Source organism: Rhincodon typus, chromosome 1 (genome assembly GCF_021869965.1).
Source record: "Rhincodon typus isolate 14 chromosome 1, sRhiTyp1.1, whole genome shotgun sequence".
Lineage (NCBI taxonomy): Eukaryota > Metazoa > Chordata > Chondrichthyes > Orectolobiformes > Rhincodontidae > Rhincodon > Rhincodon typus.
The window spans coordinates 114,510,225-114,527,223 of NC_063332.1; the positions used below are offsets into that span (position 1 = coordinate 114,510,225).

Here is a 16,999-nt window from a genome sequence, read left to right on the forward strand (position 1 = left end):
TCTAAATAACCATTGTACCCACGGCACAATTAGTTAACTTTCTCGACAGAAGAATCAACGGAGAAGGCACAGAACATTCCGGAAGACACATAACCTGGCTGTAATTTTGGGACGCTAAATTCTATTTTTTTTTATAAGTGGGACATGTACTTATTGGAAAAACATTTTATTAGAATAGTTTTATCGGGAATAGTTAGTAGTTAGAAGGGGTTTATTCAATTTGTTAATAGTTTAGTTAATTTGTTCACTGTTAGTGTTAGATAAATAAATTGTTACTTGTTGATTGTAAAGTGAATGTCAGGAAATTATTTTATTCAACCACTAGAAATTGCTGAAGGGCAGGCTACACCATTTTTCACATTCTTTTTAAGGATTATGGGGCGATTGCTCCTCTTTGGCGGTTTCGGCTTTTGGTCTCCGAGGCGGGGGGGGAGCCTCCGCTTTATAACAGAGGAAAACAATCATAATTTAAATCCACCCGAATTCCCCTTCATCTGTGACAAGTCTGACTCTTAGCATTTTTTTCTTTCTCCACGTATGTTACCTGGCATGAGTATTTCCAGCATTTTCTATCTATATTTGAGGTTTTTAATATCTGCAGAATAAAATGTTACTTTTTGGATTTGTTGGAAACCCATTTCCCAGACACAGTGCTACCGCACTGTGCTAATTCAGCTCAGTTTAATTTGATTCATATTTTAAATTCAGTTTGTTCCCACTCTCAGCAATTCCCTACTGTCTTCAGTGATTATTCATGACTTTAGCTGAAGATCTGTTGACTAACCTGATGGCAAGTGATACAACAAAAATGAAAGATTATGCTGATTGGGTCAGAGTACCAACGAACATCATTACAAATTATTTGAAGAGCATCAGGTTTAGCACAGAATTTGAAACCTTACATTCATTAAATACACTCTAGTTATTACTGCCTCCTAACCACGATACAGTAAGTAGTTCTCAAGTGAAATCTGCTCTCCGTTTCTATTTAATTTCCAATAACCACAAATGCACTGTGCAAAGCATGCACATCTGCAGACTCCTTTCACTGGGGAGAAGTTAAACTGCCGTGGAAAGCAATTGTCTGAAACAAGCAAAAGGAAAACACAAGAGACATGTCTGAGTTAAAGATACTTCCAACACAAAGACTGAAGGCATTGTTCTGGAAGATTTTAATTACAGGACAGAGAAACCTGAAAGGAAAGTGCAAAAACAAAATCCCTGATGTCTTCCAAAATTAACAATAAGCATTTGACCAGTTTAAAGATATGGTCAAGTTAATGAAGTCCTAACTTACAAATGATTACTTTATTGATCTTTTAAACAATTTTATTTTCAAAGAGCAGAAATCCTTTAATCTAGGTTAATAAAACATCGAACCACCCTGTCCAGGGAATACAATGTTTATAGATTGCACATGACAATTCAGTCTTTTCTGTTCCTACCTTTTAATCTTCATTATATAAGTAAACATGCTAACTTCTCAATTTGGCTAGCTACAAAATGCAAAAGGGAGTCATGGAGTCATACAACACAGAAACAAACTCTTCAGTCCAACTTGTTCATGCTCACCAAGTTTCCCAAAGTAAGCTAGTCCCATTTGCCCACTTCTCGCCCATCTTTCCTATTTATGTACCTGTCCAAATATCTCTAAATTGTACCTTCATCTACCACTTCCTCTGGCAGTTCATTCCAAATACGAACCACCTACTGTGTGAAAAAGTTGCCCCTCAGGTCACTTTTAAATCTTTCTCCTCTCACCTTAAAAATGTGTCTCCTAGTTTTGAATCCTGCACCCCGCCACCGGAGAAAAACCTTTGGTATTCACCTTATCTATGGCCCTCATCGTTTTACAAACCTCTATAAGGTTACCCCTCGACCTCCTATGTGCGAGTAAAAAAAGTCCCAGCCTACCCTGCCTGTCCGCATAACTCAAAACTCTCCAGTCCTAGCAATATCCTGATAAATCTTTTCTGAATCCTCTCCAATTTAATAATATCCTTCCTATAACTGGACAAACAGAACTGCAGAATTTGCAATACACAGTTTAGAATTTAAAAGTCTAAGCGTGATAGTTAAAGTTTTAGCAAAGATTTGTAGCTCGGGTTGTGGGTGAGGTTGTTGACTTGGTCACTGAGCTGGCTTGTTTTTGTTCAGACATTTTGTCACCATGCTAGGTAATACCATCAGTGAGGCCTCCGATGAAGCGATGTTATTCTACTCCACTTGGAATTTATACTGTCCGGTCCATTATGGTGAGTAGCGTCATTTCCGGTTTTGTTCTGTATGGAGTTGTATATGGAGTCCAATTCTCTCTGTTTGTCGATTGCATTATGGGTTGAGAACATTTAGAATTGGATCCCACATACAAACCCATACAGAACAAAACCGGAAATGACAGTACTCACCATAATGGACCGGACAGTATAAATTCTAAGCGGAGTAGAATAACATCGCTTCATCGGAGGCCTCACTGATGATGTTACCTAGCATGATGACAAAACGTCTGAAAAAACAAGCCAGCCCAGTGAGCAAGTCAACAACCTCACCTAAGGGTGATAATGCCCTATGATTTGTGGCATAATTATTTACTTTAAAGATTTTCAAAGTCACTAACTAGAATTTTTAAACATAGCTTTTAGAAATAGCTGTTAATTACACTGGTCTTCAGGAAACAGAAGATACAAGGTGTAAACTTTTACCTCCTTCCTTACCTCTGTTGAATGTTCCAAGCACTTCAACAATCCTATGTCAGAGTATGAGCCTTCCAATTTAGGCTCAAGCTGTGATCTCCTCCACAACAGAGAGATGAAATGCAGGTACAGTGATGGCTTTGCTTCATACCACCTTTCAATCTGCACATACAACACTGAATTGTCACTTTCAGTTGAACTCTCCATCTACTTTCTCGTTCCCCTCCTACACTTTTCCACTGTAACTCAGTACAAGCTCAAGGAACCACTCCTCATCTTTCTACGAGGCACTGTGCATCCCTCTGGTCTTAACAACAATTGCATTCTGCAACCACAGCTCCTATTTTCACTGGCACAGCAAGCTGCTGGCGAAGTAGCATGAGTGCAGCAGATTTACTGGGAATAGAGGGATATGGGGTGGGCTTTGAGATGGTGATTTCATGCTGCATGTTTGCTAAGGTAGTCCACACTTATGGGTTTTCCTGGTTCATATTTTCTTATCCAATTCTTGAATTAACGGTGCTTTGTTTGCTTTACCAGGGTCCTCTCATGTAGATGATTTGCTTCTCTTTCTCTCTACAACTCTCTTGTAACTATTCATGCATTTTCTAGACTCATATTTTTTCTTTAATTTCTCTCATTGCTACATTAATCTATAACACACCAACAACAATTCTGTCATTTAACCATCCCGTATTTTCTATCGACTCACAGACTCCTGTTTCTCTCCACTTCTCTTTTGGCTTTGGCCTGTATTTCCTTAAAGAGAGTTCATCTGCAATATTTTCTTGTACAATATCATCAAATTGAATCATTAACCCTATCTTTCTCTTTCCATAGATGCATTTTTACTTGCTGAATGTTTCCAACATTTTTTGCTTCCATTGCCTGTGCAATATTTACCTTGGGAATCTTCTGCTCCCCTGGAGAAAATTCTCTTCCAGTCCACATTCTCCACAAAGGTCTGCAATGTGGCTTCTGGGGGTATTGATGCCAGTTGTCTCCCTTTTTGCACTGTTAGTCATACTTCTTTCTACTCAGAATGTCTTCCCTGGTCACTTCTAGCACATACTCCAAATGGAATACACCTCAGTTCTTTTATATCTTGTATGTTACTACATGTTTAAGAGACATACTCATGACATCATTCTTGTATCATAACATGATACAGGTATAAAGAGGGTGCAAAAGTCTCATGTTCTATCTTTTCTTGGATGGCCTAAAGCATGAAATGCCACTAGATGCGTGCTGCTCAATTGTCATTGGATAGCTTAATGATGTGCCTGTGAATGTAGTATTTGTATACAACAGCTAGCTGTAATTAACGCCTGTTGAATTCTTCAACATACTATATCTATGCCTCATTTCTTAGATTACAAGGGCTAATATAAGCATTGTTCCATCAGTTAAAAAACCTGCTGGATGCAAAACTGCATCACCTCCCCTTTAAGAGGTGTAATTTGATTTTAAGAAGGACAGACTGACTTTACTGGGTGTTAGGCTCCTACTGACTTAGACTCATTGTGTTTTGCAGTGGTTTGAAGGGTCCTCTCATGTAGATGATTAAGCAGCACCAAATTTGAATTCTGCCTCAATTGTAAGGAAGATGTATGAGTAATCAAGGATCATAAATTTTATGCCTATTTTGGTAGATTATCCAATTTTGCTGCCATTATCTTTTATTCTGCAGTATGCATGTCACTGTTGCCTGCTTTCTCACAATCCTTTGTGCTCTTTCTCACTTTCCATTTAACCTCTGCTAGACTCCAAGGAAAGGAATGTTTCCTACTGGTCAGTGTGATACTTTGGAAAAACTAAACTTTTTTTTATTCATTCACAGGATCAGGGCATCATTGTCTAGGCCAGCATTTATTGTTCATCTCTAATTACCCAGAGGGCAGTTAAGAGTAAACCACATTGCTGTGGGTCTGAAGCGACATGTCAGCCAGACTAGGTAAGGACGGAGCCAGATGAGTTTTTCCAACAATTGACAATGGATTCATGGTCATCATTAAACTCTTAATTCCCAAATTTTTATTGAACTTAAATTCCACCATCTGTTATGGCGAGATTCGAACTCAAGTCTCCAGAACATTACCGGGTCTCTGGATTAACAATCCAGAGATAATACGACTAGGTTGCCACATCCCAATGGACTATATTTAATAAACTGACTACTGAACAAGAAACATCAACTTTACTACATTCAAACTGCAGAAATATGATCATCTGTAAAGCTTTACATTTGGATGACTTCAGTTGCTATACTTTATTGAAGGTTTATTTACTCTAATCCCAGAGAGATTTCAAGACCATAATAAACTGACCTGAAATTCACATTAAATTAAATGCTCAAGCTTCATTCATCTGAAGCCTCGAATTAGATTGATGAGCAGCGGTTAGCACCGCTGCGTCACAGTGCCAGGACCCGGGTTCAACTCCAGCCTCGGGTGACTATCTGAAGGGAGTTTGCACATTCTCCCAGTGTCTGTGAGGGTTTCGTCTGGGTGCTCCAGTTTCCTTCCACAGTCCAAAGATGTGCAGGCTAGGTGGGTTAGCCATGGGAAATGCAGGATTACAGGGGGTGGTTCTGGGTGGGATGCTCTTCAGAGATTCAGAGTGGACTCGATGGGCCAGTTGGCCTGCTTCCACACTGTAGGGATTCTAAGAAGAAAATAGACATTTTCAAATGTCTTTTGTTTTACTTTATTTGTTCAAGGGAATGTGGGCATTGCTGGCAAGTCATGAACTTGTTGCTTGTACGTAATTGTCCTAGAGAAGGTGACGATGAGCTGCTTTCTCAAACTGCAGTTTTTCAATTTTTTCTGACTTCTTCCAAATATACTTTGTACAGTTCTGCACTCCTGTACCTCCCAAGTGACCATTTTTCAAACTTCAGCCTTATCACGGTGTACTGGCACATTCATGGTAAACCTTCTTGCCACAGGAACCAAAACATGTCATCATCCCACATCGATGCCCAGCATTTTTTAACATGACTCACTGGGTATTAATTAGGAGTAGTTATGCCTTACTGCTTTGGCCCCTCAGTCATGTTGTTCATCATGCTGTCTTCTGCCAACATTGACTGTCAAAACTCAACAATGAAGGAAGGAAATTGCAGGAACTTCATGTTGTCATGACTAGGAATCACTCTCAATGCTCAAACTTGGCACCTTTCTGGTATTTGTGGCTCAGCGAGCAAATGAACCACTAGAGAAAGCCAAATGTAAACATATTAAAATGTAAAATACTGTGCATATTGGAATTTTAGAATAAAAACAAGAAATGTTGGCAAAACTTAATAGTTTAGGCAATATCTGTACACCGAGAAACAGAGTTAACAGGATTAACATTCACAAGCCCATATTTTAATTCATAGATTTGAAAATTTTTATTTTCAACAGGATCCCTGAAAGACTTGGCTCCTAGCTTCAGTAGCAGATAGTGTGGGAGTATGGCAGGGAGTTAGGGTTTTTGGATGGATAAAAGGCCTCATAGAGGTCTGGGCTTAGGGTGTTAGGGGTTGGAGGAAAGAAGCTCAAAGAAGCTGGAAGACTTCAAAACAGCAGAGGAGCAGGTAAGTCAATTGCATTTTGAACAGGGGGAAACATACCTTCTCCACAAAGATGTTATTGTCTCCTGTGAGTTGTCAGGTTTTTCCAGATCCTGTCAAACCCAACTGACCAGGGTTAAGCTGTATGACAGGTTAGGAATGAAGTTCACAAATTCATTCTTATAGTGAATGGTTACCTACAGCAGATTGTCCCCATCTCACTTATGCTCCACCTCAAAATAGACAGTTTGCATTGCGTTCGGGCTGAGATTGTTATAATTTGTGCTTAACATCAGCTGATCCCAATTGAGCCATTTTTGTGAGTTAAATTCACCACCTTTTCTTGCCCTTTTGTTCAACAAAAAGTAACAAACCCAAGACCTTCACTATTTCTCTCCCCATAGATACTGTCTGATCCATCCGATATTTCCAACATTTCCTGTTTTCATTATAGAAAAGTAATGGTAATTTAGAAATGTGAGACTTAAGCTCATATTGTTTCAAAGTCTGCAGTTTTCAGTTTTATTATCTTCACTTGGTATCCATTATTCAATGAATAATCCCCAGAGGTACAGTGGATTTGTCAATGGCCAAATACAGCTAAACAAGAACTAAAGTATGAACAGATGCAGCCCATATTCTGCCTTACATTGTTAACAAAGTGACTATCTTGCAAATAGGACAAAAAAAACTTCAAAAATTCCACTGTTACTAAGCACAGAATAGTAAATAAAGGCATTAGCATGTATACAATTAGATATGACAGCAATGGTTGCAGTTAATAAATGAAAGTAAACAGTAGGTTAAACGAACACTGCAGTGAGCCCGGCACTTTAAATACCCTTTTCACTGATGCAAGTGTCTTTCCCTCAAAACATGGCACACAAATGTACAGGGATATCATTGGATCACAGCAGTAAACATGAAGTAGTCTGCCTCTATATCAACTGGGTACTGAAAAGATCATTATTTGTCATTGTGTAAAAAGGAACAGATACAGGCTCAAGCTACTACTGACATACACATTGTCTCAGGTTTAAACTTAAAATACACCAAATTGGATTGCTTCTTTTTTTGAGCACAGGGGTTGCACCCAGTTGCATTAAGGCAGACACTATGCAAACTTTGCCCTATGGGTGTAGCTTTCAGCTACTGAACTGCTGGCTAGCCGAGTTCTCAACAGTTGCTCAGCAGCGAGTATGGATAATATGTTTCATTTAACCTGCACCTCTTAAATGGGAAGTGCGCACATTTCACAGAGGCTGCTATTGACTGTGGAATATTTGGCTGTGAGGAGAAAGAGCATCAACCAAAAGAAGGTTCCCAGGTTCCTAGCCCTGGAAGACGCAGTCTAGGAAATTGACAGGAAAAGAGAGACCAGAGCAAAGGCCACGTTTGAATACTCTTGGAATGACAAGACAATTGGTCTCGAGGTCTAGCTCCTTAAGATTGACCCCAAGGACTTGCCAGCATAGCTGCAAGTGGTTCAATGGCCTTGTGATGGTAGTCAAACTGAATCTTAATAAAAACGTTGCGTAGATGCTCCAATTGTAGAAAAGAACAAACTGGAACAGCCCAAATAATTCACCATGACCGGTTGCAAGAACAATCAGACCGTTTCAAGGGACGGGTAATTTGGCTGTAACCAATCTCTTTCGACTGCAGCAGTACAAACACATAGAAACAAACCTAACAGAGAATGAATCAAAGAAACTGAAAAGTAGGGGGAAAGATTGACTTTACACTGCACTGTTCACAACCTCAATTTTCTCAGTGTTTTGGAACAAATTTTTGAAGGGCAATCACTGCTGTAATGTAATAATGTCAGTACCTCATTTCTGCACAGCGTGGTCTCATGTACTATAATAAAGTAAATGGCCAACTCATCTATTTTAGATGTTATTTGAATGATAAATGTTACCTGGGCTGACAAGAGAATTCCTCCGCTCATCTTGAAACAATACCATGAAATCTCTGATATCCACACTGGATTAACATCTCGTTTGAAAAGTGACACCTCCAGCAGCGTCAAAAAGGTTCTCTGCTCAACGAAGGCTTAAACTTGTAACCACTTCAACCACAGTTGAAAAACCCAGGTCAGCATACCATGAGAAGTATGAACTTCTACTGAAATACTTATTCAACCTTCCAAGAAGATATAGGAAAGAGAATATTTGGAGACTGGAAACATGACTAAATTATAAAGTGAACAGAGAAATGTGTTCACAATATTGTCTCACACTCTGTACCAGGGAAAGCTTTTAAAAATAAGTACCATTGAAAAACTGAAGACAAAATGTGACAACTCGACACGAGTCAAACAGGCTGCTTTCTAAAAACACAATCATACAATGACCAAATAAGTACTGTGCTACAGTGCAACAATAAATTGATTGAAACTCCTCTCTGCCTTACAGTTTTGAGATTTGTAGATTTTGAACAGGCACTTGATGATAAACATTAAAATGTCTTTTAAAAGTTGATGCAATGCTGTGGAATACTGGAGCCCAATATTATCAAAATCAAAAATCATACAAACCCATCATTGTGCAAACTGACCATTTGAAGGGGAAACTGGAGTAAGACAGGAGATATTTGTTGTTACAGAGATAGTAGGAACTGCCGATGTTGGAGAATCTGGGATAACAAGATGTAGAGCTGGATGAACACAGCAGGCCAAGCAGCATCAGAGGAGCAGGAAAGTTGACGTTTCGGATTGAGACCCTTCTTCAGAAATGGGGAAGGGGAAGGGGAAGGGGATTCTGAAATAAATACGGAGAGAGAGGGAGGCGGATAGAAGGTGGATAAAGGAGAAAATAGGTGGAGAGGAGACAGGCAGGTCAAAGAGGCGGGGTTGGAGCCAGTAAAGGTGAGTGTAGGTGGGGAGTTAGGGAGGGGATAGGTCAGTCCAGGGAGGACGGACAGGTCAAGGAGGCAGGATGATGCTGGTAGGTAGGAGATGGGGGTGGGGCTTGAGGTAGGAGGAGCGGATAGATGGGAGGACAGGTTAGGGAGGCGGGTATGAGCTGGGCTGGTTTTGGGTTGCGGTTGGGGGAGATTTTGAAGCTTGTGAAGTCCACATTGATACCATTGGGCTGCAGGGTTCCCAAGCGAAATATGAGATGCTGTTCCTGCAACCTTCGGGTGGCATCGTTGTGGCACTGCAGGAGGCCCAGGATGGACATGTCGTTCAAGGAGTGGGAGGGGGAGTTGAAATGGTTCGCAACTGGGAGGTGCACCTCTTCCTCCGTTACATCGATGACTGTATCAGCGCCGCACAAGGAGCTCGAACAGTTCATCCACTTCACTAACACCTTCCGCCCCAGCCTTAAGTTCACCTGGACCATGTCTGATACCTCTCTCCCCTTCTTGGACCTCTCTGTCTCCATCTCTGGCAACCACCTGGAAACCGGTATCCATTTCAAGCCTACCAACTCCCACAGCTACCTACAGTATACCTCCTCTCACCCACCTTCCAGCAAAAAGGCCATCCCTTATTCCCAATTCCTTCGCCTCCGGCACATCTGCTCCCAAGATGAGGCATTCCACTCCCGGACATCCCAGATGTCCTCATTTTTCAAGGACCGCAACTTCCCCTCCACAGTGGTCGAAAACGTGCTCGACCCTGTCTCTCGCATTTCCCACAACTCATCCCTCACACCCCCTCCCTGCAACAACAACCAAAACAGAATCCCCCTCGTCCTCACGTACCACCCCAGCAACCTCCGGATCCAACTCATCATCCTCCGACTCTTCCGCCATCTGCAATCCGACCCCACCACCAAAGACATTTTTCCCTCCCCACCCTTATCCGCTTTCCGGAGGGACCACTCTCTCCGTGACTCCCTTGTCCGCTCCACACTCCCCTCCAGCCCCACCATACCCAGCACTTTTCCCTGCAACCCCAGGAAGTGCTACACCTGCCCCCACCCCCCCCCCCCCCCCCCCCTCCCGGGCCCAAAAACAAATACCACATCAAACAGATGTTCACCTGCACATCTGCTAATGTGGTGTACTGTATCCGCTGTTCCCGTTGTGGCCTCCTCTACATGGGGAAACCAAACGGAGGCTCGGGGACCGCTTAGTGGAACACCTATGATTGGTTCGCAACAAACAACTACACCTCCCAGTCACGAACCATTTCAACTCCTCCTCCCACTCCTCGAACAACGTGTCCATCCTGGGCCTCCTGCAGTGCCACAACGATGTCACCCGAAGGTTGCAGGAACAGCATCTCATATTTCGCTTGGGAACCCTGCAGCCCAATGGTATCAATGTGGACTTCACAAGCTTCAAAATCTCACCCACCTCCCTCGACCGCATCCCAAAACCAGCCCAGCTTGTCGCCGCCTCCCTAACCTGTCCTCCCACCTCAAGCCCCACCCCCATCTCCTACCTACTAACCTCATCCCGCCTCCTTTTCCTGTCCGTCCTCCCTGGACCAACCTATCCCCTCCCTAACTCCCCACCTACACTCCCCTTTACTGGCTCCATCCCCGCCTCTTTGACCTGTCTGTCTCCTCTCCACCTATCTTCTCCTTTATCCATCTTCTATCCGCCTCCCCCTCTCTCCCTATTTATTTCAGAATCCCCTTCCCCTTCCCCTTCCCCATTTCTGAAGAAGGGTCTAGACCCCAAACGTCAGCTTTCCTGCTCCTCTGATGCTGCTTGGCCTGCTGTGTTCATCCAGCTCTACACCTTGTTATCTCAGATGTTTGTTGTTGCCTTTTTTGCTTCTTTCAGACAATGTGAAGAACAAAGCCTAGTTGTCGAGATAGCCATTGAATGATTTTAAGTTTTACTGATCATTCTATAGCATAAGCAACCACATATGGAGAACAGGATTGATAGACTAGCTGTACTAGCAGCAAAAATAAGCTTCAAAGTCAATAGTCAAAACTAAAGCAATGCACATAAACAATATTAAAAATGATTTGACTGGATTACTATAAATGGAATGCTCATTTAGGGCACAAACAAATTAATCTGTCCTGGAAACAATGTTAATAAATAACTGTCGAGTTTAAAAGTTATTAAGACAGGAAAGGTGGCAACTGTATTCTTAACCCCCAAGCAAAGTTATTTTAAAAGAATATGAATTAAGTGGAGTTGATTATTCAGCCTCTTTATCCTGCTCTTGATTACTTGCTGTGCCTGCATACTGATTCTTTATGGCTCATGCACTAGAACACCTAGATCCTTCTGCACATCAGAATTCCTTTGCATTTCTTCATACAAGTGCTTTTTTATTCTTCCTGCCAAACTGAACAACTTCATATTTTTCCATATCATGCTCCATCTGCCAGATCTATCTGAAAACTGTATAACTACTTCAAAACATACTTTTCTACCTATATTTGCATCATTTGTTAATTTAGTTACCATGACTTTGTCTCCATTATCTAAGTCATTTGGTAAATTGTACAAGTCTGCTGCTCCAGCATAGACTCTACTTGTTACATCTTGCCACTTAGACAAAGACCTATTTATGTATGCAGTCTGTTTTCTGCCAGCCAATCTTCCTTCCATCCCAACATTTTACATCAATGCTACGAACTTGCATTTTCCACAATAATCTTTGATGTGACAGCTTATCAAATCCCTCCTGGAAATCCAAGTACATCCCCTCTATCCCCAGCATGTTACTCTTTCAAAGAAGTCTAATAAATTGGTTAAATATGATTTCTCTTTGATGAAACCATATTGACTCTCCCTGATTACCTTCAGTTTTTGTAAGTGTGCAGCTATAACCTCTTTACTGATCAATTCTAACACCTTGCCCATGCCAGGCATCAAACTAACTGGCCTGATGTTTCTTGTTTTCTGCCTCTCTCCTTACTTGATATATTTTCATATATTTTCTTTAGAAGTCTGAAAAACTTAGAAATCCATTAAGACAGATTTTAATGTGACAAGGCAAGAAAAGTGGACAAGTCCCAAAGGGAACCAGGAAATAATGAAGCTTTGAAGTTGCAACAACTTAAAGTCTGGGCCCCATTTTCACAAATTCCTTCAAAAATTTGTCCTTATTTGGTCAGACTTATGATTTGGACCAGCAAAATAGTGTGGATTTTCAGAGTTCACAGAGACCCAGCTACTGTAAAAATAAAACACAGCAGGAAAAAAGTAGAATTGAAGTCTGCAATTTTGATGTGCTGACTGGTGAGTCAGAATTGCTGCAAAGGTTCCACTAGTTGCTGCTATGGAAATTAACAGAGATACAAAACAGACTGGAATTTATTCTAGGCACAGTGGTGAAGCTGTAAAACTGCTCCAAAACTGAATAAGTAGCCCAAACAAATAAGAGGAGCAACCCTATTGCCAATGCTGGGAAACAGTACAACAAGGTCTACTGCATTTGAAACCTCAAGGAGGAGGAGAAAACTCAGGCAGGAGAGACTGCGGATTTTGAAGGTGTAGTTTGAAGATATAATGTCACCAACTGCACATTGTTTAGAATGCCCTTTAGTCCCAGAGTTCCTTCATTTCCTAACAAGGGCAATGGACAACAGCAGTTACCATGGCAACTATTTGCCATGGGAATGACCCTTCCTAGAGATGAAAAGGTATGAGCCAGGTATGAGATGAATAAACAACGCAATTGCGCATGTAGAAGACCTGGTTGACATAAAGAATGTGTGTGCAATGCATGTGTGGAAATTAATGAAAGTGAAAATGATTAGAACTGACACACAGTTTTAAGAATGAAGGATACATGTTGTTGATTACAGGTATTAGGTAACTTAAGTAAGTTGTAGCTACAAATAGAAGTGCATGCATTTTTTTCATGTAAAGAAGATATTTACAGAAATGCATTTGTACATATTGCCTTGCTGGCTTGACATAATGATACAACCTCTACCTCTGCTGTAAGTGCTTTCATTTAGGTTTGCAGCAGCCATTAAAAACATTGCTTGAAAAGTTGTTTTTTTTTAATCATGTAGTGGGATGTAGGGGTCACTGCCTGGGCTAGCATTTATTGCTCATCCCTAGTTTCTCCTTGAGGAGGTGGTAGTGAGCTGCTGTCTTGAACAACTGTAGTCCATGTGCTGTAGGTAGCTCCACAATGCTGTCAGAGAGGGAGTTACAGGATTTTGACGCAATGACAGTGAAGGAAAGGCGATATATTTCTGACTCAGGATAGTGAAAGTAAATGTTGATCTCTAAGAAACAGAGACAGGAAAAATTACCATGGGAATGAGGAAATGACGGAGGCATTGAATAAATATTTTGTGCCTCTCTGTACAGCACAAGACATATAATACATTTCAGAAATGGATGGTATTCTAGGGGCTAAAGGGAGTGAAGAAATTAATATCAATTGAAACAAAATATTGGAGAAAGTTAAGGGACTAACATCCAACAAATCTCCAAGAGCCAGTATCCCACACCCTAGTGTTCTAAAAGGTGTACATGTAGAGATTGTAGTGTGAATCATAGAATCCCTACAGTGTGGAAACAGGCTCTTCGGCCCAAAAAGTCCACGCCAACCCTCAGAAAATCCCACCCAGACCAATCCCGCTATAACCCACCCAATCTACACATCGCTGAACACTACAGGCAATCTTGCATGGCCAATTCTCCTAGCCTGCACATCTTTGGACTGTGGGAGGAAACCGGAGCACCTGGAGGAAACCCATGTAGACGCAGGGAGAATGTGCAAACTCCACACAGACAGTCACCCAAGGGTGGAATCGAACCCTGGTAAATTATAGTGTGTGCTCGCTATAATTTTCCAAAATTCCTTAAATTTGAGAATGGTCCCATCAGATTCAGAGTTAACAGATGTTATACTTTCAAGAAGGTAGGGAGGAGGAAAACAGGGAATTACAGGGCAGTTAGTTGAAAATCAATTGTTCAGAACATGCTGGAATCTACTTTTAAGGCAGTCTTAATGCTTTCCAAAGTCATAGCATTATTAACATAACTTAGCATGATTTTACTGAAGAGCAGTATTGTTTGACATGTTTATTGGAGTTTTTTTGAGAATCTAACTAGTAAGCTTGATAAAAGGGAATGATAGATAGTATACCTGAATTTCCAAAGAGCGTGCATTAAGATGTTGCACAAAACGTTAATAGGCACAACAAGGGCTCATTGGAGTTGGGGGTAATATATTAGTATGGATGGACAAATGATTAGTGGGCAGGAAGAACTGAGTGGGCATACTGGGGCATCTTTAACTTGACAGGTAGTGAATACTGAAGTGCCACAAGGTCAGTGCTGGGGTGTCAGCTATTTACAGCCTATAAGAATAACTTAGATGAAGAGACAAAGAGTAATGTATCTAAGTTTGTTGATACAAAGCTGGGTGGAAATGTGAGCTGTGGGGAGGCTACATAGAGGCTGAAAAGAGATCTATACATGTTAAGGGAGTGGGCAACACAATGCCAAGTGGATTACAATGTAGGGAAGTGTAAAGTTTTCATTTTGGTCAGAAGAATAGAAAACAGACTTTTTTCAAAGGTTTGAAACTTTTTAGGCATTGATTTTCAAAAAGCCTGTGTGTACTTCTGCAAGGTCTGCAGGAAGTTATCGTGCAGATACTGCATGCCATTAAGAAGGCCGGTGGCATGCTGGCCATTGTTGTAAGGAGATTAGAACACAGGAATAAAGAAGTCTTCTTGCATTTGTACAGGATTTTAGTGAGCACATATATGGCATTCTGTAAGCAGTTTTGGTCTCCACATTTAAGAAAAATATACTTGCACTGGAGATGGTACAGTGAAGCTTCGCTTTACTAAATTAGTCCCTGGGATGGGACTATGATGAGAGGTTTAGTAAATTGAACTGATATTTTCTGCTGTTGTGGCATACAAGATGCTTGAAAGATTTGATGCTGAGAAATTACTCCTTCTGGTCAGGGAATCTAAAATCGCACAGCACTGTCTCAGGGCAAAGGGCTGTTCAGTTAGGATTAAGATAAGGAGAAATATCGTCACAAAAGGGTGTAAATCTTTGGAATTTTGTGACCCAGAGCATTGTGGAATCTCCATCAATGAATATGTTTAAGGCTGGAAAGACAGGTTATTGGTCTCTAAGACAATCAAAGGAAAGGGGAGCAGGCAGGAAACTGGAGTTGAAGGCCAAGATTGTATTGACTGCATATGTTAGAACATACTCAATAGGCCATTTGGTATTACCCACTCCTATTTCTTGTGCTCTTGTATGTTATTATCCATATGTATTCAAACAGAAGTCTCTGACTGACAATGGGAGTTGAATTTTATACTCTCCCTTGGGCATGTTGGCAGGTGGAATTGTGGAAAACAAACTGGGTATCATGGGAGCAGCACACCCATTGCCGGCTTATCCTTATCTGGCCCTGGGGAGGTATTTGGACATTGGGTGGGTTGTTGCCTCCACTGGACAACCCAAGTAGCCACTTAAAGGCATCCTCTGCCACCTCCGGGACTTTTTTTTCCAGAAATGGACTAAACCACTGAGTGAAAGCTGGCGGCATGGTGACTACACTAGGGATGCCCATCAAAAAGCCCAAAGGTATTCCTCCCCCGATCCACTCACAGCGTCCAGCCAACCATAGCTCCACACCACTCTCACCAGGGGCAATTAGCATGGCCCCAACAAGAGCGTGAATTTTTGTTTACCAGGATCCATGGCTCCTCTTGCTCAAGGTATTGCCTGCAGTCTCAGCAGTGGCCATTACTTCAGGTGGCACAGCTGGATCAAGAGTTCAGTGGGCCACTTGCTTGGCTGGCACTTCTCAAATGCTGGACTTCCTCTCAGCCAGGGGCAGAGGCTCCCTCTCATAGAGACACAGAGTCCTACAGCACGGAAACAGACCCTTCAGTCCAACTAGTCCAAGCCAACCATGCTCCTGAGCTAAACTAGTCCCAATTGCCTGCATTTGGCACATATCCCTCCAAACCTTTCCTATTCATGTACCTATCCAAATGTCTTTTAAATGTTGTAACTGCACCTGCATCCACCACTTCCTCTGGCAGTTCATTGCACACACGAACTGCTCTCTGTGTAAAGAAGTTGCTCTTCCTATCCTTCTTTCAACTTACTCCTCTCACTTTAAAAATATGCCCCCTAGGTTTGAACTCCCCCACCCTAGGGAAAAGACCCTTGCTATTCACTTTATCTATGTCCTTCTTGATTTTATAAATATCTACAAGGTCAGCCTTCAACCTCCTACGTTATAGGGAAATAGGTCCCAGCCTATTCTGATAACTCAAACCCTCCATTCCTGGCAACATCCTGGCATATCTTTTATGAATCCTCTCCAAGTTAATAATATCTTTCCAATGGCAGGGCAACCAGAACTGCACACAGTCTCAAACTAACTAAAGGCTCAGCAGCTGTTAAATGAGTGCAGGATAAGTCAAACAAGTACATGTGGCTTTTATACCAGGCCTTGTAAAATTCAGCCCAATTATCCTGTCTTCTCTTTCCAGATGCAAAACAAAACGCCACTTGCAACACACTGAACCCTATTGCTGTTGAAATCAGTTACTTTAGCAAAGACCTAAGTTGAATATGGCTTCTTCAGCATCCACATGTAAAGCACTTACCCTGGGCTGATACTTTGTCTTTGTTGCACAGGTAATATCAGGGCAATAAAAATCAGTTGCCTTTTCTGGACAATGGGTGATTTGCTCTTGTAAAACAGTTACAAGTTAAAATGGTTGAACGTCCCAAGGATAATTGTAAGTCACTGCTTTTATGTTATTCATCAGCCACGAATCTTCCTTTTAAGTGAGGCGCAACACTTTCTTTCAGCTAT

General features: G+C 41.5%; 1 protein-coding gene across 2 annotated transcripts in view; it reads right to left on the reverse strand.

Moving 5' to 3' along the window:
- The window catches only part of LOC109912015 (bifunctional heparan sulfate N-deacetylase/N-sulfotransferase 4-like), a 149,745-nt gene that overhangs the window by 119,444 nt on the left and 13,302 nt on the right, over nt 1-16,999 (reverse strand). The window lies entirely within an intron of this gene.